Source organism: Apus apus, chromosome 26, assembly GCF_020740795.1.
Source record: "Apus apus isolate bApuApu2 chromosome 26, bApuApu2.pri.cur, whole genome shotgun sequence".
NCBI lineage: Eukaryota > Metazoa > Chordata > Aves > Apodiformes > Apodidae > Apus > Apus apus.
This window is the reverse complement of record NC_067307.1, coordinates 762,015-778,137: the sequence shown is the minus strand read 5'-3', so window position 1 is coordinate 778,137 and position 16,123 is coordinate 762,015.

The following is a 16,123-nucleotide window of genomic DNA, read 5'->3' as shown; positions in this document are numbered from 1 at the left end:
GGGCCTTTTGTAATGACTGAAAAGATCAGGTGAATTTTAAACTATTGGACATTTAGAACTTCATTGCTATTTTAATTAAACTGAATTTTAATACCTGAATGACACTTTTTAAATACATTTAGGATGCTTAGTGCTATTAATTGATATGTAACTGGGTAGCAGTGAATTTACTATGTGGCTTAAAATACTAACTGGAGTGTTAAAAGCTATTTCTGCTTTGCAGTTCTACTAAATGCCAACTATAATTTGCTATACAGACTGTTGGAGACTTGATTATTGATTAAGTTACCTACCAGTGTGGGCTCAATATCTGTCAGTGAGCATTTATTATCAAATGGTGTGAATTACCTTGTTTGGGAGCACCAGCGATGTGAAGGCTCTGAGCTGATCCAGGGAGATGGGTGAGACTGGGAGACTGTGCAAGGCCAGGGCTGCTGGTGTATCAAGTGGCAGTTCAAGCAGTGGTTTGGCTGATACAGAAAATAATAAGGTTACTGAGGAAGATTAAAAAATAACCCTGCAAGGAGAAAGGTCCGTTTTGTAAGTTTTTTAAAATTTTGTTCTGACTACCATGGGTCCTCACAGCTGGGTCTGCTGAAAAGGCTGGATATGAGGTCAAGGGGGTTACTGGAAGGGATCAGGTTTGGGTGGGCTCTCAGCTGAAGCCCCTTCTGTGAAAGTAAGGCAATCAGCCCTCTGTTATCTCAGGTTTTGCCTATATTGTTTATTTAAATACAGATTTTTCAAAGAAAGTTATATAAAAATCCAGAGCCTTATGGCAGCCCATTGTTACGTGAACAACCATTTCCTGTTTCATGTGCTGTCTTGTGAGCTGGAGTTGGCATTTATAAACGTCCTTTCAGCAAATTATTTGCTTCTCAAGCCTCTGCTATGGAAATTCTCTTAGGGCAGTCTCAGCAGCATGTTTATAGTGACAAAAATCTAGTTAGAGTGTGGGGGAAAAAAAGTGTGAATGTTTTCAGAAGGTGTTCTTCTTCACTTGTATGGGTGCTGCCCCAGAGACAAGGGCTCATTCTGCTTATCTGTATTCAGAGGCATCTCAGAAACAGGCTGCACCCCAAAGAACTTACAGTCAAGCAAGGCAGTGAGTGGTGAAAAGGAAGTTTTTATTACTCTTTTCGTTCTTCTCCCCCACACTGGGGGGCAGAATCACAAAGGGAATTGGGAAAGGTCGAGGAAAAAACCTTTTACTTTTTTAAAAGCATTTCTCAAAACCATGAAATCCTCTTCTCTCCACCTCTTGAGATCTGGCTTTATTTTGCTCTTCTTCAGCTTTGTATTGACTTTAGAGGCAAGGACTTGATTTGGATGGGGAACAACATGATGTTAACAGTCAGGAGAACACCCCCTTGCAGCCACTTTCCCTTGGTAGCACTGGGAATGTGCTGGGTTCTTATGATCTGTTGCAACTGCCCTTTGTAGAAACGAGCTGCGCTGCCTTGCTGTGGAGGATTAGCCCTTCTGGGTACATGGGCTAAAAATGGTTTGCTTTGGACCAAAGTCACTGGTGTTGTTCTGTTGGAGGAGAAGCTGAGTATCCTGAGTTTTTGGGGAGGGTTTTGAGAAGATTCACAGCACAAATGTTTTCTCTCTTTGCCTCTGTGCTTGTTGAGACCTTATGGAATTTATGGACCATATTGTGGACCATCCATCCATTGATGCTGCAGATACCAGTAAGGAATGTGAGGAGTTGTTAAAGGTTCACTAAGTCATCAAGCATCTCCCTGGAATGGTGCACCTTTGGTGATGTAATGATATTAATGAAAGAAGCCAAGCACAAAAGAAGGGAATCTAATAAAAACCTGAACTTGGAGGCATATTATCACCACAGGTCATTTTTCTAAATTATTTAAGCACAGTGTTTGCTATGCACTTCTACCATTTCTCAGGTGAGAATTTATTACCTTTTAATTCACTTGAATATCTAAAATTTATTTGATTTGGTAGGAGAAAGCAGACAGCAAGGCAAGACAAATGGCTTTCCTCCCTTTATGGAAAATTTAAGTGATGCTCCTGGTATTCACTCTGAGCCAGAAGACTGGAGTAAGATGTATGCAAATCATTTATTGTGAGCATCTTTTACACTACTTTGGTGTAGCAAAGACTCCTATGTGAAAAGATCCCAATAGGAATTGGAATAATACTTATGCATTGTGCCTCACAGTAAAAATATTCTGAAGTTTAATATGTATTAATACAGTACTGGGAGATACCGAGTTAGAAACCAGCTTTAGGTGCACTACAGGCATAAAGGTGTATTTTTAAAATAACAAAAATCCACCCTAGATAAAAATTGTAGATGTAGGGGTTGCCTGAACCAGGAACATTCACTTCTTTATGGAAGGAAATAAATCATATGGCTTTCCAATTCTGTTTAGAAAAATAAATTATTTTTGTGGTTTTGATGTATAATATCATGTCTCTTTTATAGTTGTAGTTTCAAGAGGCGACACTGGGTTGTATCTAAAACCTGAGGACTTATTTTTGCACCAAGTCCTGAACCACCTCCAAGATGCACTGGGTTGTCTGATGATAATGTAGAATGAAGTCAGCCTTAGAGTAGATGTTCTCAAACATGTAAAGGATTTAGGAGCCAGCTCCCACTGAGTGTCATCACTGCCACATTGCAGACAAACTTCCACAATATTAAAAAAAAAATTATTTAATTCACAGAAATGTTGAACTTGCAATGGATTAATAAAACCACATTGTTAATTTTCATCCAGATTCAAAGTAGCCTCAGGTCAATTCATTGTATTTCATTTATGAAGGATATTACACTGCACTGAACGAACAGTCTTCATGGGGATTTCATACAATTTAATAAATCCATTTTAGGACTTGATGAAGATTAGTTTTAGTCTGTTCTCTTGTACAGATAAAGATTGTTAAACGTGGAGGAGGCAACTTACAGAAAACTAGTTTCAAGCTCAAAAAAAATTTTCTTTTTTTGTGTTAAGGTGGTAGTTTACAACTCTTGGAAACAATACATTATGCAAAATTTAGCCAGTTAATCTGTCCGTTATTTGTCAAGCAGTCCGGTAAGGCTGAAATATATTCTACAGAGGATAACTTATTCAGCAGAGCTTAATCCTCCCCATCTATCACCAAAAGACTTTATACTTGCATATATTTTTCCATTATTTGACCAGCTTTTATGGTGCTGGAAATGCAATGCTTGGGCTGTTAAGCCTCTTTTCCTCTATGCTGCTAGAAACTAGCTTTGCTGCTTATCATCCTTTGTGCCAAGTGAGGTTTTTCCCAATGATTTAGCCACTCTTTGCTTTAAAGAACCATCATCCTGCCTCATTGATTTGTTGTACAGTTTTGGGGGTGCAGTAGTGTTTGTTCACATTGAAATTAGCTTTGCAGAACCCAAGAGTTTGTTTAGGAGCAGGAATTAGGGAAGATGCTTTCCTGACGAAGTTCAAAGGAGTGTGAATCCATGGTTAATAAATTAGAACAATAATAGCAAAATATTTGTATCTGAAATGAGAAGACAGAAGAGATGCCACCCTGCTGTTGTTTCCCAATTGGATCAGTTGGAAGCTCTTTGCCAGCCGTGGACCAATTTGCATCTCTTCTCCATACGGGAAATCCACTGCATGGAACTAATAGATGCTTTCTGAGCCTGAAGTAAGTAGGGAGAGGAGGCAGCTGTTCATCATCTGACAGTGTTGTTCTGTGACTCTGCCCAAAGCCCATAACATGATTCACTGAAAGGATAAAAGGACACTTAGAAATTTAGAAGCATACATTCTTGGTTTTTCCTCTCCACTTCTCTCTTTCATTAAGCTCAGGTAATAGCTCAGGTGAGAGGGGTGTCCTTCCCTAGAGAATCCAGGAGGAAAAATGACGCTATCTGCCTGTGGAAGCCCACTTTGAAATATTTAGCCTGTTAAGCTATGGTAATATGGATCTTTGCTCTCTGAACCAAGCAAGATGGAGGGCAAGCTGCTAAAGCTTCCACCTCCCATTGTAACTCCCCTGCTAAAGCTGCCTTGGAGAGCAGGCAGGCTGCAGGTACAGACAGCTTCTCCACCTGGGAGTTACGCATCTGACTTTAATGGACTCACATCACACTAAAAGGGGAATTGGACCCACTCAGCAATTCCCTTGATCATTTCAGTTCAAGCTTTCCCATTGACTTGACTAGGACTTAAGACATTTCTGGTATTGCACTGGGTTTTGAATTGTGTTGAGGTTAATATCATGAACCCTGAAGAAAAGGGCCTCGACTTGAGCATAAGTTTCTCTGTCAAGGATACCTGGCCACTGTCCTGTCTTCTATCTTGATAGGTAAATTTTCAAAGGCACTTTGAACCATCAGAAGTCTTTTCCCCAGGGTTGATGTCTGGCTACTCTATTTCTGGCCCTTGCAGAGCAGTGAGATTTTCAGCAAGTACTTCTGTTGCATTTGTTTCTGAAAACCAGAGAGCTATGCAAAACCCTCCCTTTGTAGGGGGGAGCATTCTCTAGTGTAAAAACACTGGCATGTGAATCAGCCTGGAATATTTTCCATTCTGTTTTGTCTCTGATTGTCTGCACATGCCTACTGATGGGGCTGTGTTTGCTGCTGAGGTGAGGGCAGCACCTGTACATGTGATGGCAGCAGAAACTCCTTTCCCCCCCCACTGCTGCAGGGTGCAGCTCACAGAAGTATTTTGGTGTGGCACAAATGCAACAACAGTTTAAAAATTGCATTAGGTTTTAAAGCAACAGCTTGACCCTTCAGGGCTGAGTATACTTTACTTGCACTTCTTCAAGGATGGGGGCATTACTGGTGGTGTCTTCAGAGGGGACAAAGGTGATGGGAGGGTCTGTGAAGGCTGAAATAACCTCTCAAGTTTGCTGATGCCTTGGGAACTGGAGTGAAGTCAGCTTAGGTTGCTAAATTAAAGGGCTTTTGATAGAAAATCTAATGAGCAATGCTGAAATGCATTTAAAAGCAAGCAGTGACAGTTTCAAAGCTGTGGTTCAGGATCCAAATTAACAGATGAATTTGTGCTGCTCAATTCCCTCCTCCAGGAGAGCGTTACAGACACAGTGTTTTGTTTCCAGAAGGCAAAGAGCATCACAGAGCTTTTTTTTTTTTTTCTTTTTTTTTTTTCCCCAGAAAAGAGGTGTTTGACTAAGCTGAAATGATTCAGAGCTCAGAATGAATGCTCTGGATTTTGCAGGTGCACACAATATCCTTTGTGCTTGTGGAGAAAGCTTCCATGAATTATATACCTGCTGCTTCTGTTTTTTAAATTGCTAGGATTAAAGGCTAAGAGCAATTCCTTTGGTTTCTTATCTGGATGTTTTCTATTTGAGTTCACTTCTAATTGGAGTCTATTCATCCCAGGCCTTGTGCAAATGCCTAGAACAAATAACATGGCTGAATTTCTAATGGCACCTCTGACATTACTGAGGGGCAGTTTGTCAAGGAAGCATTATGGAAAGACAAAGGTAACAGGCAGCAGGAGCAAAGTAACCCTTAGTACTCATGATGGGAGGGAGGGCATTTGGTGTTGACTTGATAAATGCCATCACTACAAGGGCATGATAAAATACCTAAGAAATGGGATATATAAGACTCTGCCTAATCTCCAGTTTCATATAATTGTACCATGACAAATGGAGGCATTAGACCTTATAAGGTTTTAATAAAAATGCAAATACAGAAATCCTGGGCTAGGAAGGTGCAGGTGCCAAGTGTGAGCTAGAAGTGAGTTCCTGAAAGTAAAATAAGGCTGTTCCAGTCCAGAGACAGACCAAGGGAAATAGAGACTCCACTACAGAGGTTGATGTGCACACACCTTCTGGCCTGGAAAAATTTCCAGTCCAAGTATTTAATATGCAGTAAAGCATGGGAGAGCAAACAGTAGCAAAAGGGAAATGAAAGGACTTTCTGAGGTACCAGGAGGGCTGGGACTGAGCTGAGGTTTCCTGGCTCATGGCCTAGTGTCTTGTCTTGTAGTCAACCATTTACAAAGGCTTGTAAATCCCAGAATTTCAGTAGAGATTAAAGTCCACCTGGGGCTGGACTGTAGGATAGAAATTGAATGTCAACCAGTTGCTCGCTGGGGAAATAAAAGTTCTGCTTTCCTCAGCTGCTACTCACATCCCCATGAAGTAAAAAAACCTGTGGCAGTCAAGACTGGACTAAACCCGATTCCTCTCAGCAGCCAAGGGAATGAGCCTGGAGTTCCTTAGAGGTACCAGGAGCAAATAGTGCTGCCAGCTGCCAACAGCTGAGGATGCATTCAGTTTGCCCTCGACTGGGAAAGCAAACCTGAATTAAAGGCTGGACAAGGTTTTATGTGGTTTGGTTTGTACTGAAATGAAACAGAAGTGCAGCTGGACTGTTGAAATGCATGTCGCTGTGGAGCTGGGTTTTCCACCTAGTCAAGGTTGCAATTAGTACCTTTCTCAATCAGTACCTTTCTCAAACTGTCTGCTGCTCAGCTGTCCCAGTCAGCCCTTCACAGTTCCTCAGAGTGCAACAGTTTTCTGTGCTGTCACAGAAATTCATCTCTTCTTGTTACCCCTGGAATTATTTGCTTGTTTTTAGCAATGATGGTGTATGTAGATGGTATATATTAGATGATGATGTATGTATATATAGACATACACACATGCACACCCCCTGTCTCCTGATGGTTTTTTTCTGGCCCTGATGTTGAACTGTACCAGTGAGAGCTCATTTCTGTGCTTTGCATTACTACTGAGTTTTGATTTTTCCTTTTGGTTTCTGCTATCAGTGTGACTGAAAGCTTTGGCTGCACCAAACAAGCTTTGTATTCCCCGTGGCCAGGTCAGCTCTGATATTTCTGAAGCTGTTTAGTCTAAATGATATCCCTTGTTAACAGGTTAGAGAGGAGAAGTGAATCTACGTATAGAAGAATTTATTAAGGGAGAGTAATTCTGTAAAGCTGTCAATGGATCTGCCTGTGTGATCCAGATGAGAACTTGGCAGTCAAGAGGAGCCATTTACTTTGATCAGATGAAGACAACTTTTCTGCATGAATTTCTGCATAGGTAATTAACAGATGATCCTTGTCCCAAATCACTTACTCCTGTTGTGTATGAGGATAAGGCATCCCATTTCCAAGGGTCATAATGCAAGATCCAAGCCCTCTATGAATAGAATAAATACCGGCTGCTGTTGTTTATATCTGTTTGCCAAATGTTATGAAACAGAGCTGGGGAAGAGCCTGCTAAGCTGATCTGAAGTTGCAAATGATTAAGGCAAGTGGTGTAATCAAGGGTCTGGAAGACAGCATGCATATTAAACAAACTTAATAAGCTTAGAAAGCCAAAGCAACTACCTCAATACATCATTAAACACTTAAGACTATTTTGTAGGTGCAGAAGCCCATTGTGGAATTCCTCATGGGGATCATTTTATTCCTCTGCTTCTTGTGATTAAAGTGAATCCTTTTGCTTCCACAGTATGTCCCCGAACATTGCAGTTCAAAGGGCTGATAATTAGCATTGACCACACAGGGGAAGGGAAGGCTCGTTTTAATAAGAGGCTGAAGCCACTTTTAAAATAGCAAGAATTTCCCCTGTAGTAGAGAAATACTGAAGAAATTGAGTAAATTCGATGACAGAGCCTTTCCTTATCTGGGAGTGATCTATGTGACACACACCTTGTTGCTCAAGATAAATTTCTAATTGAATATGCAGTGCTCAGAAGCATCTTTCACAACATGAACCTTTTTATTTGTACTTACCTAGAGCTGGGACAGCTAAGATACAGAAAGGAACTTGCTATGTAACAGCCCCAGGATGATGTATTTGCATAGTCTGTTTAGTTCTTGAAAAAGATATGCTTTGTTAGATTTTTATCTGCCTTTGATTATTAAATGTTTTCTGTCTCCTCTCTCACCTTGCCCTGTTTAAGGTTATTCTGATGCTATCAACTCGAAGAATTACAAAATACACCAGTTGGTTTAACTCATGTGGCTCTTTAGTCAAGTAACACTATTAAAAATTATTTTGCCTTTTGCTCTTTAAGGCTTTAGAATGGCTAATCTTCCCCTAGACATGAGAGAAGCAAACATCTCATGTTGAAATAAACTTCAGATTTTCATTGTCTTTTAAATCACTTTGTGAGCTGGGGCAATAAATTGCATATTAAGACAGTCAATATAAAAAAAAATTAATTAGCTATTTTGCATGTAGGATACAGGTTCTAATGTACCTAACACCAAACTATCCTGCCAAAAAGCCCAACCTGGGTGTTACGTGGCACCTCCCTCAGGCTCTCCTGACCATGCTGCATCCTTCACATTAGCTGCATATAACTCAGTGCAGGGCCTTACTCCCAAGTCCAGGGAAAAGAAAGTGAATATAACTCTTAAAAAGCTGGTTATTTAGCATGCCCAACTGGAGATTATTTAAAGAGCTTATCTTTTCTCAAAGTGGGTGTAGGGCTTGCACCTTAAGAAACTCAGGCTGTCTTCCAGCATCTCTAGGTAGGCATCTGAAGCTACTAAATCTTTGTTAAAAACCCATCTGACTTATATTATTTGATAACAATCAATCTTTATTGACTTAGGGCTTGAAATGAAAAGTGCTGCTAATATTCACAACACATTTTTAAGAGAGCAAATGAGCAGGGAGACAGGCTTTTTCCAGTTAAAGGAGTTGGAGCTATCAGACTTCAATATCTGCAAACTTTCTTTGAGACTCATGTAATACATTTTGGACATGAATGTTATATCATGGAGAGGTGAAAGGGGCAGGAAAGGAGGAGCAAAGCCACAAAGTGCTGTATGAATCAGCTCTCTGGGGGAGCAGAGGAATGATTGTGTCCTGTACGATGCAGAAGTTATAATTACATGTAAATGTGTGTGCATGTGCTCATACAAACATGACTGCCACCTGCCAGGGTGTCTTTTCAAACTCTACATAGTTCTTTTCTTTTGTGCCTGTGATCTCAGGGGGCCTCCAGATGTGCTGGAGCTTCCTACAGAGGCCTCCTTGGCTCCCCTGACATGAGCCCTGTTCAAAGAATCTGCTCTCCCCCTCCGAGGGACTGCAGAGAGGCACAGCAAGCTGAGGCACAGAGAGGGAATAATGGGTCTGGCTCCAGCAGTTGGATCAGTTAATTTCATTTGCAAGTTCTAATTAAAGCCTGAAGGACAGGATGGAATTCACAATACAATTTTTGTATGGTTTTACCACTGTTGTTTTCTCACAAGAAAAATTAAGAGAATGAAATGCAAGAGAAATCAGCTTGCTGCGTCTCATTCTTCTATGAATTTTTGTAATTTGTCTTCTGAGCCTTTGAGTTTTCTTACTAAATGCATATTCAGTATCCAGCATCTCAGGATCTAGAACATCAATTCAGTTCTGAGGTCTGGGCTGTTCACGCTTCAGCCTGAACACATCCATAGTTTGATCACATCCCAATCGCACCAGGAAATATTAATGCATTATTTCATTTTCTACACTGTTTTAATTTGTATGTGGTCAGTTGATGGATACTTTTGTGGTTTAATTTTGGCCTGAAAACATGGACAGTTAACTGGGGGGGAGGTGTTTGGTTTTGGTTTTCATACACTAACAACCAAGATTTTACTTCTGATGTTGACAGAAGAGATTGAGTTATTTTCTTTCTGAATGGATTTTGTTGACAGGATGGATTTAGGCTGTTGACAAAACACGTTCTGTTAGTATGGTGGCCTAAAGCTCTGATGAAATATGTTTTATTGGCAGGATGGATTGAGGTAGTGGTGACAAAATGCAAACAGCCTAATCCATTTTGTTGATAAAACACATTTATCTAACTATCAAATCCGTCCAGTTGACAATCTCATTTTTGTTTGGAACTGAAAAGCATCTTTTTGAGGGGAAGAAATAAATTCCTGCAGAGCTGCAGGAAGGTGCTCAGCTTATTGAGAAGCTGTGCAAGAGCCTCCCCTTGTGTGCTGTGGAAAAGAGAGATGTGGACCTCTGTAACAGTAGCATTAGAAATGGCAGTGAAGACCAGTGTAAGTGGGAATACCTCCTGTTTCTGCAGCACGACACAGCCCTGCCCTGAGTCCACACATTCTGTGGAAGCTTTGCAAGTTCTTTACATCTCGTAGCATGCTAATGGATTCTCAAGGGAGATCTGAAAGTTGAATCTGAAAATCGACATTAATCTCTTGATACTGAAAATCATGCTGTCCATAGCTACATTGAGTTTTGGTACCTACAGCCAGCTGAAGGAGCTGTGTTTCACCAGAAAAAGTGATACAATTTAATTCCTAGATTGTCTGTTCAATCTCAGTTTCTCTCTCCTGAAGGACTTCTGCTTTGAGTTCAGCTGAATCTGTTGCAGGCTGACAGCAAAGAAATTACACCAAAATCTAGAGGTGTCTCTTCAGGCTTTCATGTTTTAGATGTTTTCCTTCAGCTGTATGGTCTTGCTAGCAGGTATTCCCTCCTCTCTGTAGGTCCAATCTTTCTGATGCATAGGAAGAGAATATCAATGTCTTTCTTTGATGTGGTATCAGATGTAGCATTTTGACCATATTGACATTTAAAGTAATAAGAAATGTACTTTTCCACTCTGTCAATGGCATCATGTTCTTCGTGTGTCACAGGACGTAAGAATCAATATATTAATACCCCAAAGCAAACATTTTGACATTTGAGTTTGTTTCATTTACAGTTTCTATTTAAAAATACTAGATTTGCTCAGGCATATGAGAGATCCAGAACTCAGCTTTCCTCCCCCAAACCTTGTCTTACATAAGGAAGATTTTTAAAACCTGAAGTTTATGTTAGTGGCTTCTTTTCCCTATACATTGAGAGCAATTTTTCCTTCTCTCTGCAGAGCAATTAACAGAAAAGAAAATACTGTCCATACTGGGGAGGTGGTTTTGGCCCTTCAGTTAGCTTGTGAAATACAACTGTGTGAACTCTACTGTTGCAGTGTAGTGGTAATGTGTGGTGCTCATAAACCTCTGCTCAAACCAGTTCTTCTTTTGCACAGTATGTTTTGGGCTGTTACGCTGAGGCAAAGAGCAGCTGTACTGCTGCCAAATTAAAAGCATTTTACATCAGTTATGCTCAAATGTAAACGACTTCAACAACAGTTAAGAAACACCAGGGCAAGTGAGTCGGGAGTGGGGAGGCAGTTTCCCTCATTAACTGGTTTACTCTTGGTCCCAGTGACTGCCCGTTTGACACCCAGGCTGAGCAAGGTGGGGGCTCCTGGGGAAGAGCTGCTTTAATTGCTGTAAGGACAAGCTGACAGTGTGGCTGGGTAGACACTGGGGAAGGATATTACTGCAACAATATTGCTTCAAATCCTCCCATCAGGGCAACTGGCTGATTGTCTGGGTCACTCCTGACTTTGAGGTGTTTCCTCCCATTTATAAGCCCCAAATCCAGCAGTGGCAGCTCTTGTAGGCGCCTGTGTTCACTGAGGAGGGATCCTGGCATCTCAGCATGACTAACATCTTGTAAGCAGTGATAGTTTTTTGCTTCTCTTTGTCAGAACTAGGAAGCTTTTTGCCTCCAAGGTTGTAGGCTCAGCAGTGTGGTGTTAATCACCCATGCAGTGGAATGTGGGGGGTTCTGCCTGAGGAACACAACTGGCTCACTGAGGATGCAAAAAAATTCTGTGCAGTATTAAAGGCTTTATTATTTCTAATGACCTTTTTGCAATATGGGTACCTGTGTGTGTGTTAAAGGGTGGGGAGAAACAAATTAATACTTCTGTTCTAGTTAACTGAGTTCCCCAGACCGGGTTTGCAGGCAATGGTAAGGTCTAGGAGCAATCAGACCATCAGGAAAATATTTCAGTGCCAATCTTAATGACAGTCAGCAAGAGAGAAGGAAAAGGGAAAATGAGCCATAAATGCTTTCATACAGTGTCACATGGTGCCTAAAGGCAAGGTCTAACTCTCCCTGTGGAGGCCTTCAAATCTCCAGTTAGTCTGGTTTCCAGTGTCTTCCTGGGAGCTGACTCCACACTTCCAGTAATATGCAGGCTCCATTTCTCCTTCTTGCAACCCATGACTTCCAGCTGGTTTATTTTGCTATTTGCTGAGTCCTGGCAATGTGTTTAGGTCTTCTGAGTCATTCTGTTGTGTTTCCTCTTCCTTTGATATCAAAATGAGTTTATCTGACCTGTGTGAGATCGTGTTTGTTCTACCACTGTAATTAATTACGCTGACACGACTGGTGAAGAGGATGCCAAGCGCTGCGGCACGTGGCATTAGCATTCAGAAGCATTTTTCTCAGGATGAAAAAGGGCAGAGCAGAGAAATCAAAAGGAAGTGAAGAGATAATGAGAGAGTCCGTGACCTTTCTGGGGTCTCATTCCCAGAGAATCATGCGTTATTTCAGCAACTGGGCAATTAACTTGTGTCATTACTGTACATGTGTGCAAACCCTTCCAGGCAGGGCATGTGGCACCGAGGGGAAAATGACAACCTTTTAGTAGGCTGAAAACAAAAAGATGGGGCTGAATTTAGCACATCACACTATCCTGAGGGCTGTGCAGATACTCGTGTCTAACCATGTGCAACAGCTCATTTCAAGGAAGTGGAAGCAATCTAATAGTTCTGTAGGCAATATTTCTTGCCATACAGTCTAAGAAAAATTAATTTGCATATGAGAGTCAATGGAGGACATAAAATAACATGCACTGACTGGAGCCATTGTTGAATAAGTTAAAATATCAAATGATTTCTGTATGTTATTTTCCATTAAAAGTAATAATTTCCATTAATAAGATGATGTTGGTTCCAGAGGGTGCTGTTCGATAGCTTTTCTTTGTCAAAGTTACTACTAGACTTCGGATAAACTCACAGGATTTCTGGGTTTTCTTCATATTCCTTTTCATTTGAAAGATCTGGGTAAATATTGACTCCACTGAAGGTGATGGAAAAAACCTCACCTCAGTTTGATGAATCTGGGAGTTTATGCACTCCATTTTGTCCTACATTGTGCAGCATCTTGAGACTTGGGAATAAAAATATAGAACAAGTGCAAAGTGGAGTATTTTTAAGTGAAAACGAGCCATAGAAAATGAGTCTGCAGTGAATATAGCTTCCTTAAAGCAAAGTAGTATCAAATATTGTTCAGCTCAGAGAGATAACTAATCTGATGGTTGGTGGTTGTGAAACTCTGTGGTTGAAATAAGTTAGGGCTTCTGAGCATAAAAAATTAGGTGATAATTTCAAAACCACAAACAACAGCTGTTAACACTACTCCAATAGAAATGGAAGTGGACAAAAGGCAGGTAATGCTGGTCAGTGAATTGAAAGGCTTGAGTTTTAATGCTGGATTTCCAACTGCTGTTGAATTTTAATATCTATTTGTAGCAACACTCTTTCCTAGTTTAGATAATAAAGAAAACTTTGCTATGAGTATTGCATAGCAATTGCATTTATTCTGTGGTTACCTTTTTTATCTGGTGCTGTAGTTACCACAGCAACAGTAAAAAGGCTTAGTTATAATATGAAAACTTTCTTTACAGAAGCAAATCTGATAAAATGTCATGAACCGTCTTGAAGAAATATGTATGTTCCAATAAAAATCATTCAGTGTTTCTGGGGTTACTGTAGCAATAGATTAACAATTCTACACTAAGGTCTCATCAGTATCTCCCTTATAAATCTGCCATAGTCAGTCCTGAAACCAGTTGGAAATGTTGCACTGCCAGCTGGGGAAGGACTTGAAATGACCCTCCAAAGCAGAAAGAAGCAGCTCCTGTTATTTCCCCCCACCCCAGCATACATAGAGATATCTGAGATGGGTAAGAAAATAAAGGTTTGAGAAAGGTATTTTAAAAATTAATCTTTTAGAGTATTGTTTAGTAAGCAGTAAAGAAGACAGCTGGTAAGATCTGCCACTCTGGAGCAGTGTCAGGGTCTCCCTGCCAGGCCCCTTGTTGCAGGCATGGCCAGTGCTGGACACCCAGCACAAAACCATGAAGAACCAGTGACTGCCATGGGTATCTGTCTGGGCTCCCATTTCAGTGTCTGATACTCTGAAGGCTTTCAGTATGTTTATCCTTTTAATACTAAGCCTGGTAGAGCAGCAGTGCTGTTATTCCTGTTACACGGATGAGGTGTGGGCAAATTACCTGCAGATTTTACTTTTTATCTCACAATAGTTGGTTCATGCTGTGAATATGGAGTTTATATCCGTTTTAATCTTCTCAACCCATCACCTTCCCAAAGGAAACAATACACAATAGCATTTTTATAGCTAAGTTGTGGGTAGGAAGGTTGAGGTTATTCTGTCACTGAGGTATTACTATTCAGAGCATTATACTGTGCTTGGAACTGGCTGAGTTTTTCTGCCACCTGTTCCCATGTGGGTTATTCACAGCTCTGCCATAAATACAGGAAATTAATCTATATATTTCCATCCAAAGATGAGAACTAGGGAATGAAAGTCAATTAAAAATCTTGTTGCTGAGAGCCACAGCAGAGAAGCACAAGAGCTGACTTGTCTGTAAGAAATCCTCACAGCCCCAGCAAAGCCATGTCTGACACATCTGGATACCAGTTACAGAGCAACAAACACTAAACTGTTATCTGTGCCTCCAGCCAGAATTCTTGATGCCAGCATTTTCACTTGATACTGAGGTGTGTTGAGGTTGATTTTAATAAAGTTATTGGTTAGCAATAGACAGTTTTATACCAACCATGTGTGTTGTATACATAATGTACACCAGCTGATCAGTAGTGCTGGTGCACAGTTTCATCAAACTTTAGTTTTAATGGAAGCTCTTTTTGAGCTAGACCTCTGTGACACCACGACACACAAGCTGCTCCTAAGGTTTTGAAAACCTTCTCAAACAGCTCTTGCCTGTTGGACTATGATTAAAAATGGGGAGCATTAAAGATAGCACTAGGAAGAAATACAGTTCCAAGGAAAAAGAAAATTCTTATCAGATCAGGCAGTACACTGGGGCAGCTGGGTGTCTTTATGTGGGAAAATAACTACTAACAACGCTCACACAGATGTGTTTTTGTGGTCTGAGCTGTGGACAGGGGGTAATTCATCAGCATACCTGTGCCCCTTGACAGCTACAATGAGGACTCTGTCAAGGTGGATAGTGGCTTACAGGCACATGGATGGCATGTATTTAATCAAGGGCATATCAGGTTGGATTTTCTTGTGCTACAGAGTATGACTGCAGAGTTGTGAATGGGTAGCTGCATGAGTTCTGTCAGCCTTTCTATCTAGATATCAGCTGTAATTACATTTATTAGTATCTGGCTAGATTATAACTGATTAACCTAACCTAGCCAATCTATACTCCAGGCTTTTTACACTAGCTTTTATAATTAATTTGATCTGGTGAGGGATCTTAAATTTAATATGGTGGGGTTTTTTTACTTTTTTAAAATACAAAACTCAAGTTGAAGAGTTGTACTGTATATTTCCTTCAGGCACGGACTCAACATTATTCACGCAACCTCAGAATGTCTTTTTGTTTGAATCCCTAAACATGAAAAATGCTTTATTTAATTTGGTGAGTGTGAATGGAGCAAACTCTTTCAGTGCCAGCTGGTAGAATTAGGTAGCTGGGGAAGACACTGTACTGCAGTACTTAAAAGGGAAATGAAGATTACTCTGATTTCTACAGCAGAGATAAAATTCAACTATTCAATTTGATCAAAGAAAACTACATCAACTAAATTTGCTGGGGTTTTCTAGAGTAATTTTTATGAGCCTCCAGTTTTACAGCTGGTAGGTGCCATTTTATTCTCATATGATCTGATTCTGAGACTGAACTTTGGGAGCATCATTCTGACAGTAGAATTGTATTTTGAGGTGTGCTTCTGTCAAAATGTCCTCCTTCTTTGATGAACTTACACACAGTGATCATGAAAATAAATTTCCAGTCCAGCCAGAATGTGACACCTGCAGTAACTACCAGCTGTGCAGGTCTGGGACAACCCGAGGACAGTTCATTAGATACACAGAGCAGCACAAACAAGCAGTGAAAGGAAGAATGAAATACATGTATCTTTAAAATCAATGAGTTCCTACCCCAGTCTCCCAGTACCAGGAGTGCTAAGATAGAGGTATGGATGCAGGTTGCTGGAAGAAGGCTCCAGCATTAGATTTGGGGGCTCAGATTGTACTGACA